The sequence below is a fragment of the Rhipicephalus sanguineus genome, chromosome 11 (genome assembly GCF_013339695.2).
Source record: "Rhipicephalus sanguineus isolate Rsan-2018 chromosome 11, BIME_Rsan_1.4, whole genome shotgun sequence".
Classification (NCBI taxonomy): Eukaryota; Metazoa; Arthropoda; class Arachnida; order Ixodida; family Ixodidae; genus Rhipicephalus; species Rhipicephalus sanguineus.
The window spans coordinates 21,783,361-21,793,427 of NC_051186.1; the positions used below are offsets into that span (position 1 = coordinate 21,783,361).

At 48.6% G+C, this 10,067-nt stretch overlaps 2 non-coding genes across 2 annotated transcripts; both read right to left on the reverse strand.

The window, feature by feature from the left end:
• Window positions 1-3,955: 3,955 nt before the first annotated feature.
• Window positions 3,956-4,080, reverse strand: LOC119375668 (U5 spliceosomal RNA). The gene has a single exon (XR_005180417.1). It is a non-coding gene; the product is annotated as a U5 spliceosomal RNA (small nuclear RNA).
• A 4,215-nt stretch (window positions 4,081-8,295) lies between these two features.
• Window positions 8,296-8,420, reverse strand: LOC119375724 (U5 spliceosomal RNA). The gene has a single exon (XR_005180456.1). It is a non-coding gene; the product is annotated as a U5 spliceosomal RNA (small nuclear RNA).
• Window positions 8,421-10,067: the final 1,647 nt, after the last annotated feature.

The window sequence follows — 10,067 nt, forward strand, 5'->3', positions numbered from 1 at the left end:
TGTTTTCGAGATGGCCACGGACCGCACGTATGCTTTATGGCTAGAACCGCAGCGCTGGCAGTATTTACAGCTTCCGCCTACAATGTGGGAGGTACTGAGTTCGACTCGCAGTGCCAACGTGTACCCACCAGTTTTCCTAGTGGAGAGAGTACCCTGGCCTGGCGCTCGGTGTTGTGGCACTCATTTCTCGAAACGTGGCACCTGCTTTCCTGCTCTCTTTCACTACCCGGCCCCAACGATGCTGAGCCATACTCTCTGTGTTTGCAGAAATAATCATCTTTTCGTCCTTAGCGTCTCATCATATTGTAGTTTTAGGACGTAAAACCCAACAATTATTATTATCTCTGTCCTCAACCACTACTACTCCAGCAATACAGCTACTTCACAATGTAGGCACCTTTCGCTGTTGCTATTGCCTACCGTGATGCATAGCATATGGGCATCAACATTAGGGAGTTTTTGAATAGGGGCTCCGAAATAGCGTAAAGGCCACTGCGCATGTGCGAGACCCAAACAGCATTAGGGTTTGCGTGGGACGCTATTTCTTGAATTTAGCGGGAGCCCCGATGCTTCCCCAAAAGCTTTGCATCAAACAACATGACGGCACCCACTGAAGCAACGGCTCTTGGCCAAGACTGGAGTGACCTATAGAATAGGGGGAGTGTCCAAAGCACCGCAGACCCTATTCGAAAACTCTTAGCTCCTGCTTGACCCAAAGCCAGCACATGCAAAGCGCTTTGGGGCCCCTAACTTTCGGGACCCCTAATCAGAAACCCTATTATGACAACAGGGAGTTTCCCATAGGGCCCCAAAGCCCTTTGCGTGTGCTCGCTTTGGGTCAAGCAGGAGCTAAGCATTTCTAATAGGGTCTGCGGCGCTTTGGACACTCCCCAGGGGTCTAGGTCGCTCTAGTCTTGGCCAGAGCCCGTCGTTGAGTGGGGGCCGTCATGTTGTTTGATGCAAAGCTTGGGCAGGCTTTTGGGGCTCCCGCTAAATTGCGAAATAGCATCCCCTAATGCAAAACCCCACACTGTTTGGGTCTCGGCGCATGCACAGTGGCCTCAATGCTATGTCTTGGGGCCCCTATTCGAAAACTCCCAACATTACAAGTAATAGGCATGTTTTTAGCAGAATGCACCAAGCTTTGCGTTAGCGTTTGTTGCCACTGCGCATGAGTCGTGTGCTATCCTTTTGAATACTCCCGTTAAAGGGACACTAAAGAGAAACAATGAATGTGTTTAGATTGATAAAGTGTGCTCGGAGAACTCTTGTGTAGTTTATTTCACCACCATAGGTTTATTATTAGAGGAGAAAACCAAGTTCAAAGTTTCATTTTTAATTTCGCGCCGTACTTTGTAATTCGTGACGTAAAAGACTTCAATGAGCATTTAACGTATTTTGACGCCACTGGCTCGACGAAATTTCCGCAAACTCGTTATGTCAAGTCTCTTCGACTCAAACGACGGCTCTTGGCCAAAACTAGAGCGACCTAGACCCCGGGGGAGTGTCCAAAGCGCCGCAGACCTATCGAAAACTCTTGCTCCTGCTAGACCCAAAGCCAGCACACGCACAGGGCTTTGGAGCCTCTATTCGAAACTCCTAACTAGGTAGTTTTGGAACAGCGTACGCAGCGACAGCATTCGTGGGCAGGATACGCTCTATCCGAAACTTAACGTGAGTATTAGAGAGGATAGCATACGACTCGCGCACAGTGGCGGCAAACGCTAACGCCAAAGCTTTGCGTACCTACTCTTAAAAATCTCCTTTCCTATGGTTGCAACGGTTACCGGTGACGTTATTAGGCAGTTTTAGAATAGCGTACGCTAAGTTAGCGTTAGCGGCCCGCTATTTCCGTCACTTAACGGGAGCCCGCAAGCGGTTAGCGTACGACGCATGCGCAGTTGCGCGAAAAGCCAACGCGAAGCTTTGCGTACGCTATTCTAAAACTGCCTATTGTTCAAGCACTGAAGAGCATGCGGCCTACCAACTTTCAACAGCTTCACAACAGCTGCACGAGCTACGTAGAGGGGCTTTGAAGCGAAACTTGCCCGGCTTGCTCATAACTGACCCCGGAGCATGACAGCATTGCTGTCGCGATATATGCCAAAGCCGCACTACAAGTTGCTGGAATTAAAAGCCATAAAGAGTTGGAAAGCGAGCGCACACCACTGCAACAGCGCGAAAGCCGCACGACTGAAACAAAAACATGGCGGTGACGCGGCGGAGTAGCAGGGTCCCCAGCGTGGTATGGCCCCACACACTTCTTTACCTAAATGCTCGTCTGTCACATATTCAGCCTGACAACGAACGAGGAAAACTCACACGGGCCAACCACTGACAGCGCCTAGTAGCGATACTTACGCATGGCCAGGCAGAACCTTGCCGGGAAATTGGCCCGCGAGATGCTGGAACAGTGCGCACTAGAATGTCCAAAGCAGTCAAAGTGGTCAAGTCAGCAATAAGTGAAGCGTCTGAAACCACGGTACCTGAAACCAAGCAAAGTGCTGCTTGGACTACACGGTGAGGCATATTCGTGGGTGTTCGACAAAAGGGCTACGAAAGGGACAAAACAAAAGACGTTGACAGCGCTGAAAACTGATGCCGAAACAGCCGCCAATGTGACTCGCGCACATGCTCGCACATGTGACTGATAAAAACTAAACGCGCCGTCTGTCGGCGCAGCGGCGGAATAACAGTTGCTAATAATGACGAGAAGCAAGAACTTGCCCGAAAAAAATGCAGCTGCGTATACATAACAGTACAATGATTTATTCTTTTGTAGCCTCTGCACACCTAGCAACTGTGGTAACTGTAATAAACATATTGCATTTTGCTTCAGAATCGAAACCCGGGGGGGGGGTCGAAACCAAGATCGAAACAATCATTTCATAAAATCGCAAAGGGGCCCCTGGTGTTACCCTGGTGCGCCGTTTCTCCCATTCATCGCAGCGCCTGCGACCCGTGTGAATGGCAAAATTTTGTGCCAATTCGACAAACAACACCGGGACTCCCCGTTGCTACAAGGATTGTGCGAAACGGCGAACCAGGGCACCCCGGGGCAATTGAGTTGCTCGCTAGGAAACTATGCATTTCATGAAGGTGCAGTAACTGCTCTCCAGTTTTTGTTTATGGACTGATCGGTTTGACGTCCCAAACAACTTAGGTACCGTGTCTGGCAGAGCTAGTGTACTCTCTCTGGCTAACTCAGGCTATGAGAGACGCCGTAGTGAAGAGAACCGGATAATTTAAAACTACCTGAGGTTCTTTAATGCGCGCTCACATCGCACAGTAAGTACACTGGCCTTCAGCACTTCGCCCCTATCGAAGGGCGACGGCCGCGGCTGGGAATCGAACCCGCGTCTTTTGAGTCAGCAGCTGAGTACCGTAACCACTGCGCGAGTACAAAACACAGCGAGTACAACAGACAAGGGGCCCAATCCAAAGCGGTCTCTCAAGACCGCAACCCTCAAATGCTCGAATCATGACGGCCTACATAACCCGCATCATAACCAAGCAGTGGCCAGTGTGTCGATCAGCCCCGTAACCATGTATCATAATTTTTTTATGATAAATGGTGTTTTACCGAAAATAAAAGAAAATAATGAAAATAGGCGTTTTTCTCAAATAGTCAAAGACTTTAAGCAAGTGCCCCCACCCCACCCCGAAAAACATTCCTGGCTACGTACGGGCCTGGTGTCGATAAATCCGGCGTCGGCAACATGTGAACGATAACGAGTGAAACACAGCGTGCGAAAAGAAGGGAGAAGAAAGGACACGAGAAAACAGCGCTAAAGAGACATCACGCAGTGAACGAAGTGGGCTCGCCCACTGATCTCCACTAGACCACGCCAACCACGCTTTCTTCCTTAGGCGAACGCCGAAGTACTCGCGAAGAAGCGCCGAGGATAGAAACCCAGCAGGTCTAAACAATCTCACTTTCGATTTCAGTATTAGGCCTCACCCAAACGGGTAAGGCCTCCCAAAAATTGGCCTATAGGCTCATTGGAGTGTCCCTCCCCACGATAATCTTTAGTAAAAGGCGAAAGATTATTACGTGGATTTGAGGAGAGACCTGAGCGACGACTTTCAGTGGCCCTTGTTCAGTCCGCATGAATACGGACTTGGCTTCGTGGCCAAGGTTTCGCACAAAAACTTTTTGAAGTTTGGGGTTTTAATGCTCAATGTTTCAGTTCCTCAATACATTTTATTGCTTTTCTTCCCGTTTCAACATACACTTCTTAATAAATTAATGTCAATCGTTGCGGCATTCTAGTTTAAAAGCTGAAAATGTTGATAAAGATTTTGTGACTTATTACACCGCACGGCCTCCCATTTTGAAGACCAGTTGAAGCGTAGCAGTCGCCATCTATTGTTGAACATCGCGGGCTGGGCCAACGCCACCAAGCTTAGCTAAGCCTCCGAGATTGGGAGTGGCAGTTGCGGCTCTTGTGGATGTTTGTGGGAAACTCGATTGTTCGCTGCTGTTTTTCACGCAGCATTCACTAATTTTTGCGTGTGCACGGTACACTCTGTGTTTGCGGAAGCCTGATGCGTTGTTTTTCTTGCAGATTGGTTAGAAATGCGGGCTTGTGATCGGACACAACATACCCAACTCATCGAAGCAACATTTTGTCGCCTTCGTGCACTTTGGTGCCCCTTTGAGGAGTAAAATGCCTCAATAAATGCAGCAGGAATCGTCATTGAGTGTTAATTCTTTGTTTAGAAAAACCTGCCGCTACCGCTCTTCTGGCTGATGCAGGTGAGAGGAGCTCTTGACGCTGTTAGTGTGATCCTTCCGGACCGTTCCACGAAACACGAGACCTCTAAAAACGTTTCATAGAGGTTTTGTGTTTCATTGGGCGTGTTTGGTCGCGTAACTTGAATTACTGTGATAACCTGACAGGCGTAGTACATATACATGGATTGAACGGAGAAGTGTGTGTGTGTTTATTTAATGCCGTCTGCAATCAAAGCAGTAAGAATGCAGACGATTCGGGACACTGATCTGCGATAGAACACGTGCAAGCCCAGACGACGCTGAACCAGCCTCATTTGTAATACATGCAAATGCTCCGTAGAATTTAATTTTTTTTTTCACATAACTTGACTTCCTCATTCTGTTATGGCGGCGATTTAATACTCAATAAATGCCCAAAATATCGCACTACATATTTAAACTTCGCGCGCTAGGCACTAAGGTTGAACGCGGAGCCATCGCAAGAATCTCCAAAAGTCAGGAGGGCCGGCCCGATCCGAAGTGCGGAAAGCTGAAAGGGGGGGGGGGGGACCTGGCCTAGCAAAGACGTGTATTAGAAATGTGGTGCACTAGGTGAATTCAAATACGCAGTTACTGACTTCGGAGAGCAAATAGTGTCTAACCGAAGGTGAGCGTAAACTGCAAACTCACACAGATTAAAACCTTCATACGACAAATAATAAACTCTCCAGCCACTTTGCTAAAGTTAAACTTTAAAAGCTATAAAACTGACCCGACGTTTCGGGACCGATTCGGTCCCGTCCTCAGGGGTGACTGTTCGGCCGGCTCCGAGCTAGCGAGTTTCTTTGGTGGTGTCCCCCTCCCTCGTCCCTTCTTTCCCGCCGTTCTTCTTCTGGCCGCGTGTTTCTTCCACTGGTTCCATAGACCGTGCACGTATACATTCGGCCAAGGGTTCCGTTGAGCGGTTGACATTTCCGGTGTTGTTTGTATATGCCAGGGATTCCACAACTGCCTTTTTGTGGGTTGCCTTCCGTGTCGATGACCCGGGTCGTCGTCAAATTGATGCGGTGGTCCATCTTTTCGCTGTGTTCAGCGAGGGCGTTTCGCGCGGCGTTGAAGCTACGCCACGTCGTTTCGATGTTGCCGTATCCTTTCGGGGAAGTTTTTGTCTCAACCGATGTAAGTGGCGTTACAGTCCGCTGCATGGAACCGCGTAGACAAACCGGGGCATCTTTTCTTTGGCATCGGTCTTTTGGCCGTGGCAGGAGACGCCCGATGTTGACACGGGCTTGTGCGCTACCTGGATGCCTTCTCTTCCCAGCAGCTGGACAGTTGCTCGCTGATTCCCGGAACGTATGGGACCGAGATGCGGTAGGAACGTTTGGGGAAGCTCATTGTTAGTGTCACCCATTGCGAAGAATGCGGATGGGGACGCTTTCCCGGCGTCGCTGGCGCACTCGGCGAATAAAGCTCTTCGTGTATCCATTGTCCAGGAGGGTCGGCGGTGATCGCTTTTTCTTCTTTCTCCGTATTTCCTTGGAGCTGCAGACGGCCTCTGCGCGATTCAGGAGTGTGTTGACCACTATGTTTTGTGGGCGGTCGTGTGGTTAGAGCTGAACTGCAGGTATCGTCCGGTGTGTGTAGGTTTTCGGTACACCGAGAAGCTCAAACGTCCTTTCAGCCCCGTTTTTTTGCCGTTTCAACTAGCACATCCAGAAAAAGGAAGAACGTTGTTCTTCTCATGTTCCACGGTGATTGAATCGCCGGTTCCATCGAATTTAGGTGTGCCAGGAAACCGTCGATGTTAGACTCCTTGATCACGCAAAGCCGTCATCCACAGACCTCAAAAATATTTCTGGTGGTTCGGCGAACGTGTCCAAAGCTCGTGTTTCGATGTGTTCCATCGTCAGGTTTGCCGCTGTGGCTGAAATGGCGGCTCCCATGGCGGTTCCCTGTTGTTGGTAGAATTCACCTCCGACAGAAAATATGTGCGGTTGAGGCAGAACCCCATCAGACGGCCACAGTTTCGTCCGTGCTGAGTTCGTCCTTTCGCTGAGGTTCTCATCCTTCTCCAGGGCGGCTCGGGCAGCTGCGACCCGAGGGGTACGGGCACGCTCGTGAACAGCGAAACTACATCGGAAAGACACGAGGCTTTCGTCACTGCCGATTGTCACCTCCGACATGCGCTGAACAAAATGGGTGGCGTTCTTTACATGCCTGGCTGTCTTCCCCACTAGTGGTGACAGGGTCCTGTGTAGATGTTCGGACAGCATGCGAAGTGGGGATGTTCTAAAGTCAACTATCGGACGTAGCGGTATCCCCGGTTTGTGTATCTTTGGAAGGCCGTAGAATCCCGGCGCGGAACCGTTTCTGCATATGAGGCGCAAGTACAGCGTTCTTGATTCTGGGTGGTCTTTGGAAATGTCAGCCAATAGCTTGTTTAGCTCTCGTTGAATCCTGGGTGTGGGGTCTTTCGTGAGTTTCACGTATTCAGGGTTGTTCAGCAGGTTTTTTATCTTGTCCTCATAGGATTTCCGATCAAGTATAACTGTCGAGTTACCTTTGTCTGCTGGTAGGATGGTTATGGTTGAGTCTTTTCGGAGTTCTTGAAGTGCTTCTTTTTCAGGTTTTGTAAGGTTCCCTCGCGGTCGAGCTGGTAGCTTCGAGAGGATTCCAATGGCTTTGAGTCTTACGTTGTCTCTTGAATCGCTGTCTATGTGTTGTATGCCATCTTCAACAGCTGCGATGATCTGTGGCAGAGGTGGCGGAGTAGTTGTATTGAAATTGTGTCCTTTAGACAGAACGCTTGCCTCATGCTCGGATAGTTGTCTTGATGACAGATTGACGACGCTTTTTGGTGGTCTTGCTGTCGTTCCGGGGCTCCTTGCTGTTCTTCAGTGCTGCGAGTTTACTCTTTAGGGCTGTTTGTTTGATTTGGTCTGTGGTTGCGGCGACGTTTCTTGCGAATGTATCCAGGGACCCGAATACGTCGGGCATCTGGTATTCCAGTTGTCTGCGGAGGAAGTATAAGTCCAGTTCCTTCTTCCTGATGATGTTGTGGCATTCGTGTACTCGGGCTTTCACGAGGCGGCGTTCGGCTTGTGCCACGACGTTGTTTCCTTCCGGCGTGTGGACCAGGCGCTTGAGGCGTAGGCTGCGTGGTATCACGTTCAGGTCCTGGCACGTCGTTCAGGTCCTGGCACGTTCAGGTCCTGGCACATCCCGGTTAAGTTGACGTACCGTTTCGCTAGCAGGGTTGCTTTTTGGCCGTAGTCAGCGCGTAACGATTTAAATGTGAACATATTTGACAGAGATCTGTCTGGCTGGGTGAAAAATTCATACGACAAATAATAAACTCTCCAGCCACTTTGCTAAAGTTTGGTCTGTGGTTGCGGCGACGTTTCTTGCGAATGTATCCAGGGACCCGAAACGTCGGGTCAGTTTTATAGCTTTTAAAGTTTAACTTTAGCAAAGTGGCTGGAGAGTTTATTATTTGTCGTATGAATTTTTCACCCAGCCAGACAGATCTCTGTCAAATATGTTCACATTAAAACCTTTCTTTTGACTTCAATGCTAGGCCTCACCCAAACGGGTAAGGCCTCCCAAAAATTGGCCTATAGGCTCATTGGAGTGTCCCTCCCCACGGTAATCTTTAGTAAAAGGCGAAAGATTAATACGTGGATTTGAGGAGAGACCTGAGCGATAACTGACAGTGCCCTCGTTCCGTCCGCCTGAATACGGACTTGGCTTCGTGGCCAAGGTTTCGCACAAGTACTTTTTGAAGTTTGGGGTTTTAATGCTCAATGTTTCAGTTCCTCAATACACTTTATTGCTTTTCTTCCCGTTTCAACATACACTTCTTAATAAATTAATGTCAATTGTTGCTGCATTCTAGTTTAAAAGCTAAAAATGTTGATAAACATTTTGTGACTTATTACACCGCACGGCCTCCCATTTTGAAGACCCGTTGAAGCGTAGCAGTCGCCATCTATTGTTGAACATCGCGGGCTAAGCCAACACCACCAAGATTAGCTAAGCCTCCGAGATTGGGAGTTGCAGTGGCGGCTCTTGTTGATGTTCGTGGGAAACTCGATTCCTCGCTGCTGTTTTTCACGCAGCATTGACTAATTTTTGCGTGTGCACGGTACACTCTGTGTTTGCGGAAGCCTGATGCATTGTTTTTCTTGCAGATTGGTTAGAAAGCGGGCTTGTGATCGGACACAACATACCCAACTCATCGCGGCAACATTTTGTCGCTCTCCTGCACTTTGGTGCCCCTTTGAGGAGTAAAATGCCGAAATAAATGCAGCAGGAATCATCATTGAGTGTTATTTCTTTGTTTAGAAAAACCTGCAGCTACCGCTCTTCTGGCTGATGCAGGTGAGGGGAGCTCTTGACGCTGTTAGTGTGATCCTTCCGGACCGTCCCACGAAACGCGAAACCTCTATAAAACGTCTTTAACGCGTTTAAAACCTCTATAAAACGTTTCATAGAGGTTTTGTGTTTCATGGGGCGTGTTTGGTCGCGTAACTTCGAATTACTGTAGGGGTGCCACCTGTCTGGTTTTAGACCGGCCAGGCCGGTTTTTCAGATGGCGGGCCGGTTGCCGGTCCGCACCGGCCGCCATTGGCCGGTTTTTTTTTTTTTTCTTTTGTCATAATATCGCGATTACTTATTTTTGGGTGTTTTATAAGCGTCAGTTCAACAACTACAACGGTAAATATTTATCGTCAATCACCAAAACTCTTACGCTATTAGTCAACCACTTTCCGGGATCCCTTCAAGTCTAGCGCGATCATTGGAATAGAGCATATTATTGCGCGTGTATGGTACATGACTATCCGCCATTTTTGTGGCATATGCACATTTTAACGTTCCTTTGTGTCTATAATGCCACTGGCCTGTTGGATTCAGACGCAAAGAGCTTTTTTATGGAAGAAGCATTGTCGTCCCTTTTCAGTGCAGCACATTCAGAGTTATAAGCGAAGCGTCGTTCCAATTACGGGTACTTTTATTAGCGGAGTGTGCAGCTTTTGTTTGTGCACTGGGTGTATTTGGCTCAATGAAAGTAATGTTACATTAAATGGCACTGCATGCCGAAGAATTGACATAGCATCCCTAGCAAAAATGCCAATAGGATTTCCTATTGGTCCAATAGGAAATCACTATTGGTTCTATAGGACATCTATTGGAGCTGTATTGGTTGTATAAGACTCTATGGGTACCAATAGACACCAACAGCCACCACCTATTGGTCCCCAATAGAAGTTGTATTGGTCAAATAGGGACTGCCTTTTGGTGTCTTATTGGACCAATAGGAGTTGTATTGGTCAAATCGGTGCTGCCTATC